This window comes from Vulpes lagopus, chromosome 2 (assembly GCF_018345385.1).
Source record: "Vulpes lagopus strain Blue_001 chromosome 2, ASM1834538v1, whole genome shotgun sequence".
Lineage (NCBI taxonomy): Eukaryota > Metazoa > Chordata > Mammalia > Carnivora > Canidae > Vulpes > Vulpes lagopus.
Window position 1 is genome coordinate 37,566,525 of NC_054825.1, and position 25,735 is coordinate 37,592,259.

Genomic DNA, 25,735 nt, shown 5'->3' on the forward strand with positions numbered 1-25,735 from the left:
ATACAGTAGGATTAAAAGAGCTGAGTCATGGAAGCCAGAGACTAAATGTCTCAGAATAACGGACCAGTCAATTAGGTCAAGTACAGCTGAGAAGTCATATAGGAAAAGGACAGAGCATGTGAAATGATGAGTCACCATAGATCTGTCTCTCCAGTATCGTGGCCACTAACTACATGTGGCTATTTAAATTTAATTGAAATTAAATTAAAATTTCACTCCTGTTATACTAGCCACATTCAATTGTTCAACAGCCACATGAGGCTAGTGGCTGCCAAATTAGTTAACGCAGAGACAGAACATTTCCACTATCCAAGAAGTTCTATTGGGCAGCACCGCTATAGACAATAGTTTTATGATTTTTTTGCTGAAAAGAGAACAAAGTAGATTTGTAGCAGGAAGGCAAGGAGGCAGCAAACAGGAGTGGTTTTGGGTTTCTTTTTGGTTTTGAGAAGAGATATGCCAGAACATGACTATATGCTGATGAGAAAGAGCCATTAGAAAGGGATCAATGGATGATAGAGAAAAGTAAGTGTGGGATGCGTGGGTAGCTCAGCGGTTGAGCGTCTACCTTTGGCTCAGGGCATGATCCTGGAGTCCCCAGATCGAGTCCCACATCCGGCTCCCTGCATGGAGCCTGCTTCTCCCTCTGCCTGTGTCTCTGTCTGGCTCTCTGTGTGTCTCTCATGAATAAATAAATTTAAAAAAAATTTTTTTAAGTGAGGTGTGAAGAAGCTTGAGGAGATGGATTCTGCTGAGAACTGAAAGAGAGATTTTACCCCGTTTGCAGGCTAACAAGTTAGGCTGCCAAGTTTCACCAATGCTGATAAAGGACACGTGCCTGCCCTTTGCTCCAGGGTTAGATAGCATCTCTATCTTCCAAGGCTGTTTGCTAAGTGAAGATTATCTGGAACAAAGGTCAGTGCCTAGCTAAATGTGCAGAAACACGAGAGACCACCGAGAACTGTCTGCTGAGAAGAGCCAGAGCAAGGGTAAAAGTCCTCACTATAGATGGGAGCAGGGACACAACATCTAGGATGACAGGAGGCCCAGCTGGGTGTGAATCCAAGGTGCAGGGTGGGGGTGATTACTTTTTTAAGATTTTAATTTATTTATTTTTGAGACACAGAGTGTGTGCACAAGTTGGGGGAGGATCAGAGGGAGATGCAGACTCCCTGCTGAGCACGGAGCCCAATGGAGGACTCCATCCCAGGACCCCAAGATCATGACCTGAGCCAAAGGCAGATGCTTAACAGACTGAGCCATCCAGGTGCCTGGTGGAGGTGATTTTAATGGCAGGATGACAAGGAAATTCTGGTCTAATGGAGTCTATTTCTCCAAAGAAACGTGATAGGGTGCAGAGACAGAGCTGGGAAAGTGAGGGGAGTGAAGAGGGTATGATATATTGTCCTACAAGATGGTGTGTGGGCAGAATAATGGTTCATCCATATCCTAAGCACTGAAAACTAGAAATGGGACCTTACATAGAAAAAGGGGCTTTATGGGTGTGATTAAAGATCTTAAGATGGGGAGATTATCCTGAATTATCTAGGTGGCCTTCATGTAATCACAAGGGAAAAAGGAGGACAGGAGAATCAGAGGAGATCTGAGGACAGAAGCAGGGGCTGGAGTGATGCAAGGCTACAAGTCAGGAAATATGGGTAGATCCAAGAAGTTGGAAAAGGTAAGGAAACAGATTCTTCCTTAGAGCCTCCAGAAAAAATACAATCCAGCCAACATCTTGTTCTTTTTTTTTTTTTTAATTTTTTTTATTTATTTATGATAGTCACAGAGAGAGAGAGAGAGAGGCAGAGACATAGGCAGAGGGAGAAGCAGGCTCCATGCACCAGGAGCCTGACGTGGGATTCGATCCGGGGTCTCCAGGATCGCGCCCTGGGCCAAAGGCAGGTGCCAAACCGCTGCGCCACCCAGGGATCCCCAACATCTTGTTCTTACCTGAGTGTTATAGGCTGCATTGTGGGGTACAGCCAGGTGAGTCCAGCAATAAAAGTAGAGCCAGAGAGGGGAAAGTTGATCTGAGGGAGTGTTTATGATGATGATCCCTGGAATTGGAACTATGTAGGAAGGTGATAGATAAGGGTAGAAGAGTAGGGGCGCCTGGGTGGCTCAGTCAGTTGAGCATCTGCCTTTGGCTCAGGTCATGATCCCAGGCTCCTGGGATCGAGCCCCATGTCAGACTACTTGCTCAGTGGAGAGTGCTTCTCCCTCTCCTCTGCCTGTTGCTCCCCCACTTGTGCTCTGTCAGATAAATAAAATCTTAAAAAAAAAAAAAAAAGTAGGAGAGTAGATAGTTTAAAGGTCTTAATCAGGCAAAAATTGATGTGATGGAAGAGTGAATTGTCTAAAATAAACCAGTCTGGGGATCCCTGGGTGGCGCAGCGGTTTGGCGCCTGCCTTTGGCCCAGGGCGCGATCCTGGAGACCCGGGATCGAATCCCACATCAGGCTCCCGGTGCATGGAGCCTGCTTCTCCCTCCGCCTGTGTCTCTGCCTCTCTCTCTCTCTCTGTGACTATCATAAATAAATAAAAAATTAAAATAAACCAGTCTGATCATATACTTCCCTTGCTTAAAACAGCCAGTATTGAACAATTCCTGTAAGATAGCATCACATTCTCTAACTTGGCCTGCAAGGCATCCCTGTTTGGGCTTGGCCTGCAGTTCAAGCCTCTCTTTTAGGATTCCACACCCTCTGCTTCCTTTAGGCCTTTGCATATTTGTTTCTATCTGGAACATTCTTCCCACCCTCCACGTGGCCTTTATCTGCCATGACTGACTCTTGCTCATCCTTCACTCATCCTTTGGGCTCCATCTGGAATGCTATTTCCTCTGGTGAGCTTCTCAGACCCCTGGACTGGTTAGACCCTCTGCTGGAGGGACCCTGTATGCCCCCTCCCATGGCACCATGTGATCATCACCTCTACCTCCAGACACCAAAGAGAAGGCACAGCACCTGGCACACAGGAAGACCTCCAAACTGAGTGAGTTCAAAATAGACAGCATTTGAAATGCCTTGAATGGCTGAACTATAATGATAGATGAGAGACTGGGGAAATCCCTAAGAATATCTCCCATGTCAGGGAACATTCTGGTTCCTCCCTGACCTGTAGCAAGGGTGCAGGGCCAAGTTGCAGTTCCACATTTCATTTTGTCAAAGTATTTGAAACCACTCCCCCAACCAGTCTCTGTCAGTACAACATTTTTGTTGTATGGTCTCCATTTTTGTTGGCTTTATAGTAAGTCTGAGCATTCTTGTTTTCCTCTTGCTTCCCTTTTCCTCATAATGTCTTTGTGTGGATCCTTTTCTGATTCCTTTCTGATAATGCATCTCCTTTGAGGTGTTTTCTGAGTCAGCTCTTTGCAGAAGTTTCATATGAAACAGGGCCCAGGACTAGTCAAGGTTTTCATGTGATTATCTTTTTCCATCTTAAAAAATGAAATATCTGAGACATGAGAGAATATATGAAATATAAAATATATATCTAAGATAGAGAAGAAAATGGCAGGCAGCCCCGGTGGCACAGCAGTTTAGCACCGCCTGCAGCCCAGGGCCTGATCCTGGAGACCTGGGATCAAGTGCTGCGTCAGGCTCCCTGCATGGAGCCTGCATCTCCCTCTTCCTGTGTCTCTGCCTCTTCTCTCTGTCTCTCATGAATAAATAAATAAATTTTAAAAATAAATCTTTAAAGAAAAAAAAAGAAAATGACACAAAGTCCAATGTACCTGGGCACTTAGATTGCAGAATTGGGTATTATCACCATCTTTGGGGTTCTTATACTGCCCCCACTGCAGGCCAGCATGGCCTTAAATGTGCTTACTAATCACCTATTATTCTTCATAGATATTCAATGTCTTTTTTTATCCCTACACCCTGTTTTACATATGCTTAGACTTTCAAAGAAGTGGTTTTATGCTGTATATCTTTGTGATTTGCTTTTCATAATCAACATTTTATTTGAGAGCATGCTCCAAGTTGGAGGAAATGGTGACATTTGTTGGTCATTGTCTCTGCCAGGCAGCATTCCACAAAATGTCTCCATTCTTTTGTAGAAGGACCTTTGTGTCATCCTCAGGCTCTCCGCTGTTATCTATCCAGACTATCTAGAACAAGGAAGCCGTCTACCCGAGTCCTGCTGGGGTGTACTCCTTTGGACAGGAATGGCTGGAACTTAGGAGATGCCTCAAGTCAGCCCTGCTAGATGGCAGCAAGTAGTCTCCCAAGTGGCCACCATGTAGATATTCCAACCCTCAGAGATGGCCAACTGCTCCATGCCATTCACATGTTTTCATGGTTTTTTTTTTTAAGATTTTATTTATTCATGACACACACACACACACACACACACAGAGAGAGAGAGAGGCAGAGACACAGGCAGAGGGAGAAGCAGGCTCCATGCAGAGAGCCTGATGTGGGACTCAATCCCAGGGTCTCCAGGATCAGGCCCTGGGCTGATGGCAGTGCTAAACCGCTGAGCCACCCAGGGCTGCCCTTTTCGTGGGTTTATCAATTCTCACTAACAGTGAACAAACATTGGTAGACTTGGGGGAAAGCCCCCCTTTTCTCCATCAAACTCTTTTCTGCCTATATGGCTTAGGTGTGAGATTCCTTATGTGTGTGTACCCACTCCTTCTCCATACAGAGGAGGCTGCTGTACCCCATTCTGATCTTGCAAGAAAGGTACTTACATTTTGCTGCTCAGGATAGGCACCCCTCCTGCAGCCCATTCTGAGCCCTTCCTCCTCTACCAGTTTATCATGGCTCCTCTCCCAGTTGGTGGTTCAGCATTTCAGCTTCACCTATTTTATCTGAAGATCATAATTGTTTCTAATCTGATTTTGGAGAGAAAATGAAATGCTGACTTAGCATCACTGTCAATTAAATGTAAAATCTGGAGACTCTTAAAACTGTCCATTTCCCAGCTTAGTCCCAGGCCCCCTGTACTGATATTCCAGGTAAGACCTCAGGCATCCATATATTTAAAATCCCTCTAGGGGTGCCTGGCTGGCTCAGTCAGCAGAGCATGGGACTCTTGATTTTGGGGTTGTAGGATCAAGCCCCATGTTGGGTATAGATATTACTTAAAAATAAAATCTTTAGGGGCACCTGGTGGCTCAGTCGGTTAAGTGTCTGACTCTTGATTTCAGCTCAGGTCATGATCTCAGCATCATGAGATTGAGTCAGGCTCTGAATTCATCAAAGAATCTTGAGATTCTTTCTCCCTTTCCCTCTGCTTCTCCCCAGTGTGTGCATGTGGTGCATGCATGCTCACTCTCTCTCTTGCTCTCTCAAATAAAATAAATGAATCTTAAAAAAAAGAAAAAAAAAAGAAACTTTAAGAAAATCCCTCCAGGTGATTTGAACAGAGCCATGTTGGACAGATTTGACACAGAAACTCTACTTTCCACCTAAGTCTTATTCTATTATTTTTCAATTGAGAACTAATCTCTTATGAATTAGAAAATATTGACATTCCAAATTTTTTCCTTTTCATATGAAGCTTGCCACTTATTTAATAATTCTTTAGCAACTGTGCATCTCAATCTGCATTTGGCCTGACAGATTAACATTTTATTTTTATTTACTCAAATGGCTAGGCTTATACCATAAATTAGATTGTTAATAAGGACTTGGCTTTTTTCTTACATATGTTTCCTGAAAACATATGGAGAGTCTTCCACACGTCCTACTTGCTCACCATGTGGATGGAATGAAATACTGAAGTCCTCTCGACTCCCACCAATGCAGCCCATGTGACATGTCATGACACCTCCCTAGTTTTTCATCCTTGAGTCCTGAAGGGGCTGGCCATGTGAGCACATGGCCATCTGTACCATCTGAGTTTGCAGAATTGAAGCCTCAGCCTGTCAGGCACAGGGCTAAATGCTTGATTTGCCATGTCCCATCAATTTATCTCTAATTCATCCTGGAAAAGCAAGAAATGCTCATCAAAGGAAACATATTCCTAAAGATGTAAACATTTAACCAGGGTTTAACTATAAATGCCTTCACATTCTCTGGGCTCACTTCCTGGAAACAATCACTGGGATCCTGTACTGCTCCTTGAATTTTCAATCAAAACATATCCTGGAGTTGATGCCAGAAAAGGTAAATCAGAATTGCCTTTGGCTGTTGTTAGCTTTTGGCTTTATTTCTTGTGAAGTACATACACTTGATTTTTCCTCCTCTTAGATGGGCATGCAATTACACAATTACCAACCTTTCTAACGTAAAACCTAAAAGCTAATGGCCCACATGAAATGTCAGTGAATACTTTTCTGATTCTGACTTGCACTTCTTTGGTCAAGATAAGGGTGTGTGTGTACACATGTATCAGTACACATAATATTTTTGTACTGATACAAAAGGTATTAATACAGTAAAAAACAGAAAAGCTAGCTTTTGGGGGGCACCTGGATGGCTCATTAAGTTGTGCATCTATCTGCCTTTGGCTCAGGTCATGATCGCAGGGTCCACAGATTGAGCCCTGTGTTAGGCTCCTCCTGCTCCCCTCTCTTGTCCCTCTCTCCCCTGCATGTGCACACATCTTTAAAAAATATTTAGAAGCTGTGGTAATCCCAAGTCTTTCTGTCTCTCATGCTAACCTTGGGATGCTAGAGGTGGAAACAAGGACTTTTCTACTGTTGGAATTACCGTTGTCTGGATATTTCCTCCCTCCTTCCCTAAAGACAACCTGGGCATAAGGAGAAGACATCCATTTTTTTCTTTTTTTTATAAATTTAGTTTTTATTGGTGTTCAATTTGCCAACATATAGAATAACACCCAGTGCTCATCCCATCAAGTGCCCCCCGAAGTGCCCGTCACCCAATCACCCCCACCCCCCACCGACCTCCCTTTCTACCACCCCTAGTTCGTTTCCCAGAGTTAGGAGTCTCTCATGTTCTGTCTCCCTTTCTGATATTTCCCACTCATTTTAGAAGAAGACATCCAGACCATGGAGAAGCTTCATGATGCTCTAGGGCAAAATACATAGTGGTTTGTGTAGTAGATGTTCTCAGTAGATGATCACATTGCCTACAGATTATGTCAGTGTTATTCCCTCTTTACATTCTTTCCTCTCATTTATTCCTATCTATCTATCTACATACCTACCTACCTATCCTCCCCGCCCCCATCCTTTCTTATTCTAGAGTTTTGCCAGGCTCTGTAACTACGTTTAATTATGGAGGGTTTTTTTTTTTTTAAGATTATTTATTTGAGAGAGAGAGAGTGAGAGACAGAGAGCACAAGCAGTGGGAGCAGCAAAGTGAGAGCTGAGCAGGGAGCCTGACTTGGGGCTCAATCCTGGGACTCTGAGATCATGACCTGAGCCGAAGGCAGACCCTTAACCAACTGAGCCCCCCAGGTACCATTAACTATTGAGTTATAATGTGGTCATCAGATCTTGTGCTTGGTTTTAAAGAGAATGCTTCTAAAGTTGTAAATTAAGTAGATATTATAAGATTGGGTTTGTAACTTTAACAAGATTAAGGAAATTCCCCTATAGATCTAGTTTACTAAGAGGTTTTGTCTACTTTTCTTACATATGTCCATTGTACAGATCAAATTTTAGGGAATAGAGGGATCCCTGGGTGGCTCAGTGGTTTGGCGCCTGCCTTTGGCCCAGGGCACGATCCTGGGGTCCCGGGACTGAGTCCCGCGTCAGGCTCCCAGCATGGAACCTGCTTCTCCCTCTGCCTCTCTGTCTCTCTGTCTCTCTCTCTATGTCTATCATGAATAAATAAATAAATCTTTAAAAAAAATTGGGGGGAATATTTCACCGGTGCTTTAAAAGCAATGTACTCTGGGGGTATCTGAGTGGCTTAGTTGGTTAAGCCTCTGACTTGATTTCAGCTCAGATCATGATCTCAGGGTCATGAGATCAAGCCCCACATCTGGCTCAGTGCTGAGTGAGGAGCCTGCTTGAGATTCTCTCTCTCCTTTGCCCTCTGCCACTCCCAAACCCCCATGGGCATGCAGTCTCTCACAAAAATAATTAATTTTAAAAAGCAATGCACTCTTTTTTATGGTGGTTGTTCTTAAGACCCATACTTATATTTATTTGTATTTGTTTCTTAAACTTAACAGTATCTATTTCTTTCTTGCCACAAGAAGTACTTTAGCAAACTCTCTTGCCCCTACCACATCTCCCACCCCCATCTGTCCTATGCCTCACTGGGGAGGTTTTTTATATATTTGTGACAGTTGGCTCACAGTGTCTTCTATTATCCTGGGTATTATTATGTGAAAATAATCTGCTTTTAGGAGAACTGCAAAAGAGAGTCTCAGGATTGGGTTTTCATGTAATAACTCAAGAAGTTGAACATTTTTTCATGGCAGCAAAAGTATACTTCTGGTTCTGTGAATTATCTGCCAATATCCTTAATCTTTTCTTTATATTCTGTTTTCGTTTTTATTATGTGATACTTGTTGATTATAGAAAATTAATAAAAACAAAAAAGCAGCAGGAAAAAAAAGTGGCAATCTAAAGTCCTCCTGTGATGAGCTTAGTGATGTTAGACATTCAACTTTGTGACCTTTCAGGCTTTCTCTCAGATGTACACCACAGAGGCCAACATAGAGATTTCCCCTGGATGTCCACATAGCAACTCCAAGAGAGAGGGACTTTATCAGGAAGGATTAACTCTATTCCAAAACAAAGCCCAAAGAGCTATAGTACAAACATGGATAGCACTCTGTTTATCCACAGGGATGAAGGTTCATGGTTCTCTGCACTGCCATTCTAGAGCAGGATGGCCCAGAATTGCTGCTAGAGCTCTGGCCACGTGTGTGTGCCCACACACATTCTGGGCAAAGATAAGAAGAGGAGAAGGGTGCACACCCTCGCTATTAAGAATACTGCTCACGGGCAGCCCCAGTGGCTTAGCGGTTTAACACTGCCTTCAGCCCAGGGTGTGATCCTGGAGACCTGGGTTCAAGTCCCGCATCGAGCACCCTGCATGAAGCCTGCTTCTCCCTCTGCCTGTGTGTGTGTGTGTCTAATAAATAAATAAAATCTTAAAAAAGAAATAAGAAGAACGCTGCTCAGAAACCACATACAATCTTTTCTGTACATATTGCCTGAAATACAGTCACAGGGATTACACAGGGAATCCAGCTGCTAGGGAGGCTGGAAAAGATACCCTTTTGAATGGGTGCGTGGCTACCCCACTCCCAAACAGCATGCTTTAACTCAGGAAGAAATGCTGCAGAGATTTCACCTCAGTTCTTCAAAGGATAAAAATGAACCCTGAAAGGATATCACTTGCCAGAAGTCCACTGCAGTGTAAATGATGCTGTAGATTGAGGTATATACTAATCTTATGGGAACAGGTACTACTATTTTTGTCTCTCAACTTCTGCTTCTTCAATTATTATGATATTTCTACTTGTGTTATTCTTAAGATTGAGTGACCAAAATTCTTTCAGATGTTAATGTCAGGAAATATTCGTTCAATAAACCCCCATGCTGTAACACTAAGGAGGAGACATCCAGAATAGAGGGACTCACTGATACCTTTTGTTCTCAGGTTTAGCTCAGGGTTGATATGATCCCTCCCAAACCAGTGCAGACAAAGCTACACCATCTGCTTATGCTGGGTGTGGCCTCAGGATTTTTCCATTTTTATTTTACTTAAAAATATGGGGAATATAAAAATCCACTTATGATCTCTTTGGATTATTTTAAATTATTAGTGGTTTTAACAGATACTGGAAAAGATAAAAAACAAATTTAATTCCTCCACAAGATTGTATCTTAGGTGATTATTTTTCTCTTGACTTCTCTTTACTGTTTGCATAATAAATAGAAGACTGAGAATAGAAAGAAAATCATCTGATATACCATTGTTTTCTTTTTTCTTCATTCCTTTCCTGTCTTCCTCTTTTTTCCCCTTCCCTCCCTCCTCCTCCCTTACCTCCTTCCTTCCCTCCTTTTCCTTCCATAAGATGAAACTGAGAAGGGAGAACACAACCGCAACAGAGTGTTGTGGGGCCTGTTGGTTGGAAAAAACAAGGCCAAGATGTTTTGAAGTCTGGTTGAGTGTGGGCCTTTCAACTCGAAGGCTTAGAACTGCAAAAGGGTCATGATATAATAGTTTAGGATTGGTGGACACAGCAAAGCAAAGGTTCAAAGAGTTTTAATGTCTAAATTGTTGTTTCCTGCCTCCTAATCAGGAGCTGATGGGTCTTCCCAGATGATGTTAGAATGAATAATAAGGTTGTTTATGAGAGTCTCGTAGGAGAGATTGAGCTGAAGAAGGCAGCCCAATAGTGATGTCTTATTAGTGTAGACACTGAGCTGCAGTACCCCTGGATAGTCTATCTGAAACCATCTCTGCACATCTCCATCTGATTTGAGTGTAACATGGGGGTGGCCCTTTCAGTGTCTATACAGTTTTAAACAAAAGGAAGATCAGTGGGACACCTGGGTAGCTTAGTGGTTGGGCATCTGCCTTCAGCTCAGGGAGTGATCCTAGAGTCCTACATCGGGCTCCCTGCATGGAGCCTGCCTCTCTCTCTCTCTGTCTGTCTCTCATGAATAAATAAATAAAATCTTAAAAAAGAAAAAAAAGATCAGCATTACTGATTTTTCCTTCAGCATCAAATTCCAGTACAGCTGAGCACAGCACTGTTACTTCTTTATCTAAAATTATATTTTATCATAGATTTTTTGGCATTAGTCTTGATTTTTTTTAAAGGATTACATTAAGGGGTACCTAGGTGGCTCAGTTAGTTGAATGTCTGCCTTTGGCTCAGGTCATGATCTTGGGGTCCTAGAATTGAGTCCCACATCAGGCTCTCTGCTCAGTGGTAAGTCTGCTTTTCCCTCTCCCTTTGTGATCTCTCTCGTTCTCACTCTCACTCTCTCTCAAATAAATAAAATCCTTTTTAAAAGATTACATTAAAATATTTTCTTGATTACAGGGTTGGGTTGTTTGTTTCTGTCACACATCTGTCTTTATTGTGGGGAGCAGGTGGGACACTTCCAGCAATAGTAAAAAAAAAAAAAAAAAAAGCAGGGGGGGGGGCGGGATCCCTGGATGGCTCAGCGGTTTAGTGCCTGCCTTCGGCCCAGGGCGTGGTCCTGGAGTCCCAGGATCAAGTCCCACATCGGGCACCTTGCATGGAGCCTGCCTCTCCCTCTGCCTGTGTCTCTGCCTCTCTCTCTGTGTATGTCTCTCATGAATAAATAAAATCTTTAAAAAAAAAAAAAAAGTAAAAAAATTTACAAAAGCAGGGATTCAGTGAAGCTGCCTGGTTGGAACCCTTGGGAGTTCATATGTAGATGTCAACCCAGAGCAGAAGGAAGAGGACTCTGAAGCCCATGAAGAAGAAAGACACCAAGGAGATGAGGAGCTGTTTGTAGATATCCCAAGTACTTCATAAATGTGGAGGTAACTTTATTAATGAAGAACTATGTGGTAAAGAACATGCCAGAGGCCAACAGCACCACAGTCAGATGGGGGAAGACAGAGTGGGGTTCCCTGGGCTCATGGCCTCGAGCTCCATTTTGCCAGGCACAGTTTAATCCACTGCTCCACCACCAGAATAACACATTGGCTTGATTACATGGTTTTCTGACAGACCCTTAAATGTGCCCAAGCTGAGTGCCATGCCTATTTCACCCTACTCCCAGTCCTTTTTCACAAACCTCCTAATCAAGGAGGTCTATAGCTTCATTGGCTTGATCTAACTTACCTGCTAGTCCATGTAGCACATTTCCCATTTTCTGAGCCTCCTGTAAAGCATGAAGTGAAGAGGCATGAGGAAAGAAGAAAGTAATCTAGAATTCCCTTGAGTGGTTAGAGTTTCTGTTTAAATCAAGGCCCAGTTTTTTTCCTACTTGAATTATGTTACCTAATCTCTTTTTCCCTAGAGGAGAAACTGATGAGCCAGAATGGACACTGGGGAATATCAGAAGCAATCTGAAAAGAAAGCAACCAGTTTCTGGGGCTCCTGGATGGCTCAGGTCATGATCTCAGGATTGTGAGATCTAGCCCCAAACTGGGCATCATGCTCAGTGGGGAGTCTGCTTGAGATTCTTTATCTATCTATCTATATCTATCTATCTATCTATCTATCTATCTATCTATCTATCTATCTATCTATCCTTTCTCTCTCTCCACTTGCTCTGTCTCTATCTCTAGTAAATCTTTTTAAAAAAGAAAAAGAAAGCAACAAGTTTCCATCTGGTCTGTGGGTAAGAACAGGTAGCGTCTTGTGTCACAAATCCAATTACCAGTCATTGGGAACCACTCATTGGTCTCTTTTAACCAAAATGCCCCTATGGGATAACCAAATAGCATTGTAGTAACATATTGGAGCCACTTACCAAGAAAAATTACATGTCAGCCGAGGATGTTTGTAACATACAAATCATTAGGTAGATCTAGAACAAAGAAAAATGTCTTCTAGGACTTGTGAAAGTGAGACAGCCTCCAAATAGGTACCACCTATTTGTAGATATCCCAAGTATCCCAAGGCTCCCTGGCCCTCCACTGTCAAGGTTCCAGATCAGTGAAAGGCCACATACAAAAATTTTAGCTCCCACTGAAGTCCCCAGTATTTGTAAAGTACAAAATAAGGAGTTTCTGATTTGGGCTGCCTGGCCTGTTTCTGTGTCTATAAAGTCACCTAATAGTAAAGTCTAGTTGCCCAAGAAACCAGTTTACACACTACAAGAGATCAGAACCAGGGAAAACTGGTCCCAAAGTAAACTTGGGACCTATAAGCCTAACAGGGAACATGGCTATATGCTTTAGTCACTTCATGGGCAAATTACCCAGAAGTCAGCCTCAGGTCACTCAGGTCATCCCATTCCCACAGTATAAGCAGACATGGACCCTCTCTGGGAACCCCACACCCACCCATAGCAGTATACTTCATGGACCCTTGAAGCTTGATGACCCCTGAGGGGTCATTAAGTCATTTTTGCAGAACTCTAAATGGGACACAGAAGACCACAAGGTCCTGATCTGCCTCCCACATTCTCATTCTCATCCCAGACCATAAGGTTCCCTACAAGTCCCCTCCCTATCTTTTTGGTGTCTGGGAACAGGAATGAAAAAGGATCCAGAGAGTCAATCTTGGGCCTTTCTGAGATGGATGGGTCTCCTTAGAGAAATGGTTCATAACTTCTCATGGCTCCTAGACCCTTTGAGAACTCAATAAATGTTATTGGCCATCTCCTCAGAAAATTTACATTGTCATCCACAATTCTGAATACATCATCCCTACACACAACATTGAATGTGATATCAGGCACATGGGCTCCATGGGCCTCAAATTAAGACTGTTTCTCAAGATAGACCTGCTTCTAAGGACTGCTTCTAAGGACTGATAGGGACCCCCTGAGATCCCAACAGAGGCAGCATTCTCCAGGCTTCCCAGTTCAGACACAATGGACATGTGCACACCAGCTTGCAAGAAGAAATTAGTTATTCAGTTAACCAGGGAGCTGCTGGCCAGGTTGTCCATTGGAGAGATAGTCAAGAACTTGCAGAAGGAATTAATTCACTGCCAGAGTCAGCCAGATAACCAAGGTAACCAAGACAACTGTTTACCCAGGGGGCCTTCCAGGGGTTATCTCAGAAATTCTGAGCCTGTCCTTTTAGACAGCATCCAAAAGGAATGCCAGGCAGCTTTGTGGTCAGTTGGGGGTTAGACCAGCAGTGCAAAAGGAAGGCTTGTTCTGAAGCAGGGATGTCTTACCATTGTGCCAACATAAAAGTGCCCTGGAAGGATGACAGAAAAATCAGCCTTGACCAGGGCGTCCCAAGGGCATCTTGACAACATGAAATTGAGAGTGCTTGACTCCAGGAGCAAGCTAAAGAGGGACTAGGAAAGAGGCAGGTTGCTCTGGGCTCACAAGTCAGGGTGGCTTCTAGATGCAACATTTTGGGCTTCCCTTGCAGCCCCCCTGGCCCTGAGGTCACTCTCCCTACCTCCCTGCCCTTAGCGCAAGCGCTCTGACAAGAACACAGGGCAAGCAGAGACAGCCTAAGCAAACTGAAAAAATAATTCATGGAAACAATAAGAACCTGCACAGTTTCAGGTGCCACAGCATCAAGGGTAACAGCAAATGCTGATGGGCAAATGATGATGATAAACTCCATCACCCATAGAATAGCGCCTGAGCTCACAGCCCCCTCCATGATCAAACGTTTGGTGGAGAAAAGTGATTCTTGTGAAGAAGTAACTCCACTGGAGCCCCTTTGCCCAATGCTGGGGAGACTGAGACAGATGAAAGTGAGGCTGAGGAGGTACACCAAGGGTGAGCTCAGGGTCAGATGTCCTGGGATCCAGAAGACAGGACCTCTCAGCCACAGACTGTGTGATCTTGAACAAGTGACCCCATGAGTCAGGCCTTCTTTCACTTCAGAAATTGGTGGTTGTAGGTTCTCACTGAGGTGAAGCACCAGGAGCTCTTTAGTGTGGCTCTCCTGACACTGTCCTTATTGTGGAGGAGGAGGTATGGTAACTTCAGTGACCCTTGGGGACCCCATCTCCCTCACAGCACAGTCCTGAGGGCCAAATGGGATGACGAGTAAAGTGCTTTTTCAAGAGTCCAGCAGGAACATGGTCATAAACTCTGAATTCTTCATATCCTAGTTCCTTTTGACAGGATGGATGGTGCCCATCCCGCAGTGCACAGCAGACTCTCTGGGTGAGCTTCTTTAAAATAATGTAAAACAAAAGCATTCTTTTAATTATTCTTAATTTTGAAATTTTTTTTTCACATAAAGTCACAAATACATAACTAGGGAGATCCTTAAACATAAGATATTTTTTGACAAGATGAGCACTGGGTGTTATACTATACGTTGGCAAATCGAACTCCAATAAAAAAATACCAAAAAAAGATATTTTTGGCATAGATTCATAAAATTTAAAACTTCAAACTTCATAAAACAATAAATTCTAGAAATTGGGGGAGGAGGGAAACATTCTTGAAAAGAATTACATTTACATTAAACTTCTCAATCCCTAAGTGAAATTGAGGCCAAAGGGAGGCCTCACTTTGAGCCCAAATTCTACTCTGTGAAAAAGAAAGGAACTTTGCCTTGAGATCACATCCCCAGGTCTTCCTAGAGATGATTTTATATTCCTTGTCTTTGAAACACTTCAGTTTGAGATGCACTACAATGACAACTTTCAGAGTAGTCATTTCTGTATTGTTCTTGACCAGAATTTGCCCTATAGCCACTAGCAGAGGTGAGGAGGGCAGTGGCTCTCTGGTACCAAAGATACTCGCCTACGTTCCAGATGGGCCCACAGTTTTGTCACTTTTCCTACAGTTCTTGACTCCTCTCCTTGTTAAGTTTTTACTTGCTTTGGTGGGTTTTGCTTGTTGCTTTGTATTTCTACACTTTCTCGTACCTTCCCTTTCTCTCTTCCTTTCTGTATATCTAAGGCCTTCACGGCTGTTCACTCTGACCCTGTGAACCTCTGCAGGCTGGCGTGCCCCTCTAGAGCACCAGCATGAATGGCCTTGTGCCTTCTGTACCCAGCTTGACTTCTTTGAGGTCCTTGGGTGATTCCTTGGGCAAGGCAGAGTCCAGTTCTCAGGCACATTCAGCAATGAGAGAACCAGTTTTGGACATCACTGATAGGTTGTGAAGGACTTTCCAAATTCCAGGGGGTGGGCCAAAAGAGCCCTCTTGACTCAGATGTGATTCTTCTGGAAAAAATTTTATGAATATATCTTCTGGGAGCTGACTTTTGGATTTCAGCCTTGTGGGTTTTTCAAAAGGTAGTTCTGTTGCGTTGGCCTTCTATCACAATCTGGCCATATTCTCAGCACTTGTTACATTTCTGTGCAGATATTTTTAAATTTTGGCTCAGTTCATTGTTGATTCACTCAATGTCTCCAAGAATAAAGTGGTAATAAGCACTGGCTTCTAGAACACATCAAGAAACTGGCCCAGGCCATGGATCCTTGGGCAGTATAGCCCTTAGGTCACCCGGTCCTCCTTAACAGATGCTATTTCATTAAAAGCCCTGACCTTGCCACAGCCTGAAGGCTTGGGCTTCTTCTAAGCCAGAGTCAGAGATGTTGAGTTCTTGGGGCCACATGGGTCTTCTGGTACATATAGCCCTCTTCATGCATTTTCATTCCAAGACTTGTTTTTCCACTCTCTTGTCTTCTTTGATGCATAATGAACCTCCTCACTTCACTCACTCTGGTCTTTCATTCTCTGGGTCCTCCACTAATTATCTCCTTTAGCTGGTGTTTATTCTGCTCTGTCCTGTGACAGGCTTCTCATCTGATACTTGCTATGCCACCCTCACACACTAAGCTAGAAGTGAAGCTTCCCCATTCCTCACTGAGCCCCAGGAAACTGATGTTTCCCAAGGACCCAATGGTCTGGGAAGATTAGGGGAGAGAAGAGACATAGCAGGAGAACAGCTGCTCAGAAATACTGTGTGGAGTAGAGGTTGACACTCCTCCTAGTCTGCCTCTGGTCCCACCCTGAGAAGCTGCATCCAGAGCACATGACAGGATGTTTCTGTGGTAATGGTATACAACCTAAACTCTTGTCTCTGCATCACTTCCAGGTCCCATATCTTCACCTTTTATTCATTGCTCAGATGTCCAGATGCAATGAGCCAGACTGCTAAGGAGTCCTGCAAGGGAATCTGTCCAGAGGGCTCAGACATTGGGCGGAGTGAAGAAAGAGGCTCTTTGTAAATGTTTCAAATCATAGTTATATGTCACATAGTTTGAAGAGCCAAATACCTTTGTAAGGCTGTATCATGGAAAACAGCGACTCCTTTCCCCACTGCCTGCTCCCAGACATCATTTCCCAGTTGGCCTTTTCCATCTCTGAGCTCTGCCAGGTCGCTTTCACTTCCTCTGAGGTCCTGCCACTCTCCCCTTAGCTCTCGTATCACAACATGTGTCCCTTGTTTGCAGATGTGACTCCTTTATGTGCCATGTGATACAAGATGTTTGGTCAGCTTTCCATGCAACTCAAGGCAAGGCAACAGTCTTCTTCCTTATCCATTTGTGTTTCCTTTACTTCTCTTTTTAGGCGTATCTTCAAAGTGATCCTTTGCTGGTTCTTTTTCCTTAACTCATCCTGAAGGTGAGTTTTTCCTGAACCATATTTGCATAGGACACTTATGCGAGGGAGACTCAAGGGTTGTGCCCTAGGCTCTCACAGATTTTGTTGCATTCAAGTTTTTGTGTGTAATCATGTTTCTCGGGACATCTGGGTGGTTCAGCGTTTGAGCGTCTGCCTTCAGCTAAGGGGTGATCCTAGAGTCCCAGGATCGAGTCCCACATCAGGCTCCCTGCATGGAGTCTTGCTTCTCCCTCTGCCTGTGTCTCTGCCTCTCTCTCTCTCTGTCTCTCATGAATAAATAAACAAAATCTTTTTTAAAAATCATGTTTCTCACCTTCAAAGAATAAATATTTTATACGAGATGTTACAAAAGTAAGATATAAAAAACACTGATAAATATGGACCAGTGGATTCATAAGTAAAGACTCAGCCTATGAAATGGAACACACCATTACCTCAGATATCCTCTGTGTGCCTGAGCCTGAATCTCCATCTCAAGGGTACAAACAGCTGGCCTTGAATATAAACATAACCCCTGACCCTAAGGGGGTCCACATATTATCTTCAGCTGTAATGATTTCCTTGATCGATTTTCTTTGTAGTTTTACAACATTTATGATGTATCCTGGAAGGACTAGATTCATATGCTCTAGAACATTCTCTATCTGTGGCTTTGTACCTGGGTCTTCTTCTCAAGTACTTAGGATTCAGCCCCAAACAAGAGGCCAGTCTCTTCAGACAAGCCTCTTTCAGATGTTGTTTTTCTTACAGTCAGACACTAAACTCAAAAAGACCAAGACTGTCAGCATGGTTTTACACTCAACCCCACTTTGGTATTTCCTGGATAGCCACCAGCCCCAAAGGATTGTTCCCTTACCTTATCACCCTGACATGGCAATCATGTGCAAGAGACTCTAGAAATAACAGGCATGGTACTATCACTTACATTTAGTTAGCTCCACATTTTTTTATTAGTGCAACATTAAAGAGTTGACCTGCTGACTTACTTATCCAGCCTACAGGGTAGGAAAAGCTATAAAATCTAAAAGTGAAGTTCTATCATTCAGAGTTTAATTTTGTATAGGCAAATATACAAAGCATTAATAAAATATACTAATAAAAACATTTTAGAGTTTGTATGCTTTACAGGATGACTTGAAAAGCCTGGCTATGTGAATGTGGGGACATCCTTGTAGTATAGTCCTGTATCAAACTCCACAGAAGGTTACTTCTCTTAATTATGATATTGCTGGTTACTATTGTAATTTAACCACTCAGTCATATCTTCAGCAGATGGTTTCTGCTTTCCTATCATGCTTGCCAGAAGATCCATTATAAGCTAAAAGCCAGAAATTGCATGTCCAACAAAGGACTGTCTGAAATCCAGAGTGGAAGGGACTGGTTAGATACTAAGCAAAGGACACTATAAAAAAAAGACTCATGGGTACGGGATTCTTAGCATCAGCTAACATTACCTGTAAGACTATCCAAGGGAACTGAGTAAGAACTCCTGGTTTATAAAAGAAATAAGCAAATCACCATGACTCTGGGGCTGGGGCACTGACCTGTGTTTCAGGAATCCATGGAGACTTGTGTGTCATTGCATTGTGCATTGGTACTGCATTGCCCTCAGTGTCCAAGGGGAACAAAGTCACACATCTTCAGTCAATGGGCCTTCATGCTCACTTACAAATTCCATGAATAGACAGACAGTGACAGGCCTAGGTTCTAATGGAGAAGAAAATGAAAACTTGGTGACAGCCCAGCATGCCTCCTGCTCCCCAGCCCCCAGGATGAGATGACAGATAACTGGGCTCATGCCTAGGGAGACATCTGAAGCTCACACTTTCCCATGATCATCTTCTGCTTCAGCTCTACCCCCAAAGGAATCTTGGTATTAAGAAGTAATCTTACATTTTGCAGCAGTCCCTGATGTGGCCAGCCAGGACAATCCACGAGTCTGTTCCTTTTCCCAGAGCAAGGCAGCGAGGCAGAGAAGGTATTTGAGAGCCAGGCTGACAACCAGCTGGGATCTAAGCCACAGTGGCTAAGCGTATGGAACCTAAATAAACCAACTCCTGAATTTGTGCCCCAGTTCTGCTACAAACTAGCCATGGCCTGTCTGCATTTCTGTTCTCCCTTTCCATAGAATAATGAGGAAAGCCTCACCACTTTGGCTTGTTATGAATCTTAAATGAATTAACATGTGCAAATAAGTTAGAACAGCATAGCATTATGAGTGACCATGGTGTTATATCTCATTTTCACTTGGAGACCTGAAGGAAGACTGTCCTTTTGAGCTTTGATGACCACTGTCTGTTTCAGCCCCATCCTGGAGATGAGCTAAGATCCTGAGTAAGTGCTTCTTCATCAAGGGAACTCATTGATGACATGGGAGCAGCCCTGGGAAATCAGTACAGTATGTTTCTATAGCTTCTCTAGAACAATGTTGTTCCCTCCCCCACTGCAGCTCTAGGCTCCTGCCAAAGCCCCTGTACCTATTTGCACCCTCTCCCTACTGGAGAACTCCTCCTGTTTCCATTTTTGCCTCCACTTCTTCAGGGCAGAATTTCTGCTCCCCCAGGAGCAGGACAGATAAGCAAACATCCATAGCTGAGGTGCTCTGCATGTTGCGAAACCTGACGGTGAACTCTGGGCAATGGGACAGAAAGTAGGCTATGGATACATGGGGCCCGGTCCTCCCTCCGAGACCTACTTGCCTGGCACATTGCCAAGAATTCCACATAATATATGTTTCTTTAATTTTTTTATTTATTTATTTATGATAGTCACACAGAGAGAGAGAGAGAGAGGCAGAGAGACAGGCAGAGGGAGAAGCAAGCTCCATGCACCGGGAGCCCGACGTGGGATTCGATCCCGGGTCTCCAGGATCGCGCCCTGGGCCAAAGGCAGGCGCCAAACTGCTGCGCCACCCAGGGATCCCCCACATAATAGATGTTTCTCTCAGAAATGCTCAGTATGTATTGTTTGGAAATTATAAAGCAACAACATCCCCTGCTAACATTTACATTTCACTACCCTTTGAAATAACATTTTAGTAAATACCCTTGTTGATAATTATCTAGTGCATGCCCTTAATTGTTTCTTAGAACAAATTTTTAGTAGTAGAATTATTGAGTTAGTTTAAGAATTTTGATGCAATGGGATGCCTGGGTGGCTCAGCGGTTAAGCGCCTGCCTTTGGCCCAGGGTGTGATCCTGGAGTCCGGGGATTGAGTCCCACATCGGGCTCCCTGCATGGAGCCTGCTTCTCTCTCTGCCTGTTTCTCTGCCTCTCTCTGTGTGTCTCTCATGAATAAATAAAATCTTTTTAAAAATCCTTTGGGGAAAAAAAAAAGAATTTTGACATAAATAGCCAAATAAGACTTCCCAACAAGGGAGCATCCAGGTGACTCAGTTGGTTAAGCATCTGACTCTTCATCTAAGCTCAGGTCTTGATCTCAGGGTCGTGAGTTCAAGCCCCATGCCCAGCATGGAGTCCACTGAGAAGAAAACAAACAAACAAAAAGGCTTCCAAACAGGTTGCTACCCATATACACTCTTACTAGCAGTAAACTAACATTCCTGTTTCCCGAACCTTTGCCAAATGCATATTTCATGGTCTCTCTATCTGTATATACCACTGCCAGTTTCCTAGATGAAAAATTATATGTCTTTGTGAATTATAAAAGTTCCCATGAAAGCATATCAGTTAGCTATTGCTAGAATCATGCTCTGTAACAGCCAGCCACAAAGTCTCTCTGGCATATAAGAGTCTGTTTCATATTCATGCACCTGTGGGGTGGTTGGGCCTCAGCCAACAGGCTTGGCTTAGTCTGGCCTCAGGTCTGCTCTCTGGGTCTTTAATTCTCCTGGGAGCAACAGGGAACCTGGGCATATTCTTCTGCTCAAAATGGCAGAAACAGAGAAGAAAAAGCATCTGCTCACATCACAGCCACAAGAGTTTCATTGGCCAAAGCAAGCCACCTGCCAAGCTTAAGGTCCAGGCCCAGTAATTCAATCACCACTGTTAAGCTGAAAACCATTTCACATGCTTATTAGTGATATTTCTTTCTTTGGAATATTACCCGTTTGGGAGTGCCTTAGACCAGTGGGCAGGTTTAGATATGATGGCTGGGGAAGGTAAATGTCCTAGAGGCAACAATGAGCTTGTTACATTAGGAGACTGCATAGGGGTGAGTGTGAGCCGAGCAAGGAAGCAGGGGAGGCAGCAGGGAGCCAGCTGCCCAAGTCACAGTGATGTGCTCTCATTTAAAATGTAGGCAGAGGGGGATCCCTGGGTGGCTCAGCGGTTTCGCGCCTGCCTTTGGCCCAGGGTGCGATCCTGGAGTCCCGGGATCGAGTCCCACATCGGGCTCCCTGCATGGAGCCTGCTTCTATCTCTGCCTGTGTCTCTGCCTGTGTCTCTGCCTCTCTCTCTCTCTCTCTCTCTCTCTCTGTGTGTCTATCATAAATAAATAAAATAAAATAAAATGTAGGGAGAGTTGATTAGATTCCAGAGAAACAACAGAGGGATCCCTTCTTAGGGTCTTGCAATAGTTTAGAGCAGGAGCAGTGGAGAGCAATGGGATTTAGACAGGACCAGACAGGATATGAGTGAGAAAACAGGGCAAGCCCTGGGCCTCCAGGTAAAGCTGGCTCCTTTCCTGGAAATGGGGAATGCTGAAGGACAATCATCAATTTTATTTTGAACATGCTCAACTTTAGATAGTTATTAGACACCCATGTGTAGATGTACATAAGGTAGTTGGCTATTTGGGCCTTGTGTCCAGAAAAACGGCCTGGAGACAGTGGTTGGGAGAGTTCAGCCCACAAGACTTAAACCTACAGTTTCAGTAACATCCCTTAGTGGGATGAAGAAACAATGAGGCAAGGTCGGAGGGCTAATCCTGTGGTACTGCCTCCATCCAGGGTGGAGAAGGTGAGGTGCAGGGGGCCCACTGAGAAAAGACCAAGGCAGGCCACCTCAAGCAAACTGGGAAAAGAACTTCAAGGAAGTGGGAAGGTGAGGTAAAGCTCAAAGCTTGGAGGTGTGGCCGGGGGATGAGAAATGGGTATTACCAGTGGAGTGTCAGATAGTTCAACCTCTCAGCCACTGTAAGCACGACTCCAAGCCCTCCTCCCCAAGTGGATTTTCCTTGCTGGTGGCCACTGAGGGTGCCACAGCTCCAAACGGCATTTACGGAGACCACACGCCCAGACCACACACACCCAGTCCCAGGTCTCCGGATCCACGGGTCAGAATCGGGTCAGGCTGTCCCCTCCAATCCAATGTCTGACGACGGCAAAGACCGTCAAGGGGAGGCTTGGCTCTGCACACTTCGCTCGAGACGCCCGAAGAATGTCATTACTTTGACGAAGAAGAAAGGAATGGCTGTTGAGGAAGAAACAACTCTGGTGTCGGAGAGGAGTCAAGGACCTGAGAGGCCAGGACACAAGTAGAAGGAATCTGGTGACACAGGTGAGAGACGGGAGGAGGGGCCCAAATCTTCAGAAACCAACACGAGGGCCGGGCAGGGAGCTCTGAAAGACTTGGTTTCGCACGGCCGCAGCCCCTGAACCACTCACCTGCTCCTTGGGTACCTGTGCGTGTCTCCCGAGGTGAGGCGGCTTCCTCTAGGGAAAGTCCTCCTCTCTCCTCCCGCCCGGCTGTTTGCAGTCCCCATGGCAACACCGCGCCGGGGGCCCGCCTGCGGGAAGCGCTCCCGACGGCGCTATTGTGACGCGCGGGGAGCGGAGCCCAGGATTGGTCGGCAGCGCGGTGAGGGGCGGGGCCAGGAGGCCGACCCGTAGCGGCGGGGGTGCGGTGGCTGAATGAGCCTGCCCGACGCCCGGGCAAAGCCTCGTCGCTGGGGACTGGCAAAAGTAGAAAGAGGCAGGGCCACCTGGCTGGCTCAGTTAGCATAGGAGGTGACGCTTGATCTTGGAGTTATGAGTTCGAGCCCCCACACTGGGTGTAGAGATTACTTTAAGATAAAATGAAATTAAGGGCAGCCCCGGTGGCGCAGCAGTTTAGCGCCGCCTTCAGCCCAGAGTGTGGTCCTGGAGACCCGGGATCGAGTCCCGCGTCGGGCTCCCTGCATGGAGCCTGCTTCTCCCTCTGCCTGGGTCTCTACCTCTGTGTGTGTCTCTCGTAAATAAAATCTTTTAAAAAATTAAAAAGTGGGGGGCGAACATCCCTTACCGCTAGGGGTAAAGAGGCCAGAAGAGTAGGTACAGAGACTTACAAAAGTGTTCCCAGGCAATGCCACTAATGCCCAGGTTGCATAAAAAATAGCCTCCCCCTGGCCACTCTTGAGCCCCCATACTCCCCAAAGAAACTTCCTGTACAGGGGCGCCTGGGTGACTCAGTTAAGCGTCTGCTTTCGGCTCAGGTCATGATCCTGGAGTCCCAGGATGGAGCCCCCCATAGAGCTCCCTGCTTCTCCCTCTACCCCTCACCCTGCTCATGCTCATTCTATTTAGAAAAAAAAAAAAAAAAATTAAAGAAACATCCTCTGTAAAGCCCAAGAAACGGATCCAAAAAGACAACCTAGGATGACAGACAACAATGAAGTGAAGACCATGGCCCCACAGTGGAACTGGAGACTGTGATGCACCTCAGGATGCTTGGAATGAAGCCCAAAGGGACTCAGACAGGATGGCAAGGCTGCCCATGAGGTGTCCTCAGGAGCTCAGAGCTGAGCTGTCCCCTGCCTGAACGCCTGAAACCTGGGTCTGGTTATCAAGAGGAATTTTGAGCACATAGTTTGGGGAGCCATTTTCTTCTGGAGAGTTCTTTCCATTGGGGGACTGGTTTGGGACAGGCAGCAAAGAACTTTCATTTGGCCATCAGGACAGTGCTGTGGGGTAGACAGGGCTTACTAAAGCATGGAGAAATTATTTTATTTCAGCATTTCGACAGCTAGTAGATTTAATGACAGGCCACACTTACTGAGCCCTCACTGACTGTTCTGAGCTCTCTACATAGGGTAACTCATTGCATTCTCAGCCTGGTGAGGTAGGTTCTGTGGTTATCTCATTAGCTGGGAAGCACAAAGAAGTTAAAGGAACTTCCACATCCCACAGCCAGTGCATAGCAAAGTAAGGAGTTAGATGCAGTCTCCAGGGCTTAAATCTTTCTGCATGTTGACTGCCATTCTGAGCATTCCTGTGAGCTCCAAGACTCTAGATCTTTATACTCACCTAGTTTTCAGCCTGGCTCACAAATTTATTCTTGTCCCATGGCCTCTCTCTGGGAGATGAAGGACAAAGGCTGAGAACCAAGGGAAGGAAAATAAATTGTACTGCCATAGCAAAGAATAATTCAGATTCTAAGTTTTCTCTTTGATGTCAGGGGTCCTGTAGGCCAAAGCTGTGGGTGACCCCCAGCCTCAGGTGCTCCTGGGAGATAGGACTATGCCAGGTGTCAACATGTACAGTTATCCTTGACTAAACAGGCAAATGCACAGATAGGAACCAGAGATTTATTCACAGACTGAGTCAGTTCGCACAAAATGTGGTGCTCTTTGTTATTTACAATAATTTCCCCAAACCTTCACTAGAGGACAAGGTATGGTCACTGTGGGCAGGTACCACCCAGGCTCCTTTGGCAGGCCACAAACTTTCAATATCAATTAATGAAATCAGGGTGTTTTTTTTTTTAAGATTTTATTTATTTATTCATGATAGACAGAGGGAGAGAGAGAGGCAGAGACACAGGCAGAGGGAGAAGCAGGCTCCATGCAGGGAGGCTGACATGGGACTCGATCCCGGGACTCCAGGATCAGGCCCTGGGCTGAAGGCAGTGCTAAACTGCTGAGCCACCTGGGCTGCCCTGAAATCAGGATTATTGGAAGACCTTGCAAGTTACGATAATTTGTTTCTCTGTTCATCCATGGTATTGGAACCAAAGTCCACTCTTCCACAGCAGCCCCAGATAACTGAGCAAGGCAGGAGGCTCACTTGACCATCTCCACTCAGTGCTGCACTATTCAAAAGGCAGTCCTTGCTCTGAGCCCCTATGAGGTTGACCAAGCCTTTCTCAGGCCTGCATCATGGACTGAGTCTCCATCTGCCCAGGACTGTGTCATCCTGCTTTATTTTCATAGGCATTGCTCCTCAACAAGGCTCTTGCACTCTCACTTTGACCCATGCATCTGAATTGGGATCCCCAAATGCAATGGGGATGATTGGATCATGAGGTGGCAGGGGCCAAATGATGGCCCTCAATCACCAACAGGCAAAGTGGTTATGGACAACACCATCAGTGCAGTAATCAGAATAGTCTGACTCACAAAGACCTATGATGTTAGCTAATTGACCATGGTGTCCCTAGAAGAGAAATAGATGAGCAGTATACTAAACTCTTATTTAAAATATACTAGTAGGGATCCCTGGGTGGCGCAGCGGTTCGGCACCTGCCTTTGGCCCAGGGCGCGATCCTGGAGACCCGGGATCGAATCCCACATCGGGCTCCCGGTGCATGGAGCCTGCTTCTCCCTCTGCCTATGTCTCTGCCTCTCTCTCTCTCTCTCTGACTATCATAAATAAATAATAAAAAATAAAAATAAAAAATATATAAAAAAAATAAAATAAAATATACTAGTAGAATTCTAGCTCAGGTGAACAGAAGTTTCATTTGAATCATAA

At 44.8% G+C, this 25,735-nt stretch overlaps 1 protein-coding gene and 1 pseudogene across 1 annotated transcript in view; both read right to left on the reverse strand.

Moving 5' to 3' along the window:
* RASGEF1A (RasGEF domain family member 1A) overlaps positions 1-25,735 on the reverse strand; it is a 155,109-nt gene that overhangs the window by 120,166 nt on the left and 9,208 nt on the right. The gene's annotated exons all lie outside the window — the stretch shown is intronic.
* Positions 11,293-25,735, reverse strand: part of LOC121485121 — a 39,769-nt pseudogene continuing 25,326 nt past the window's right edge.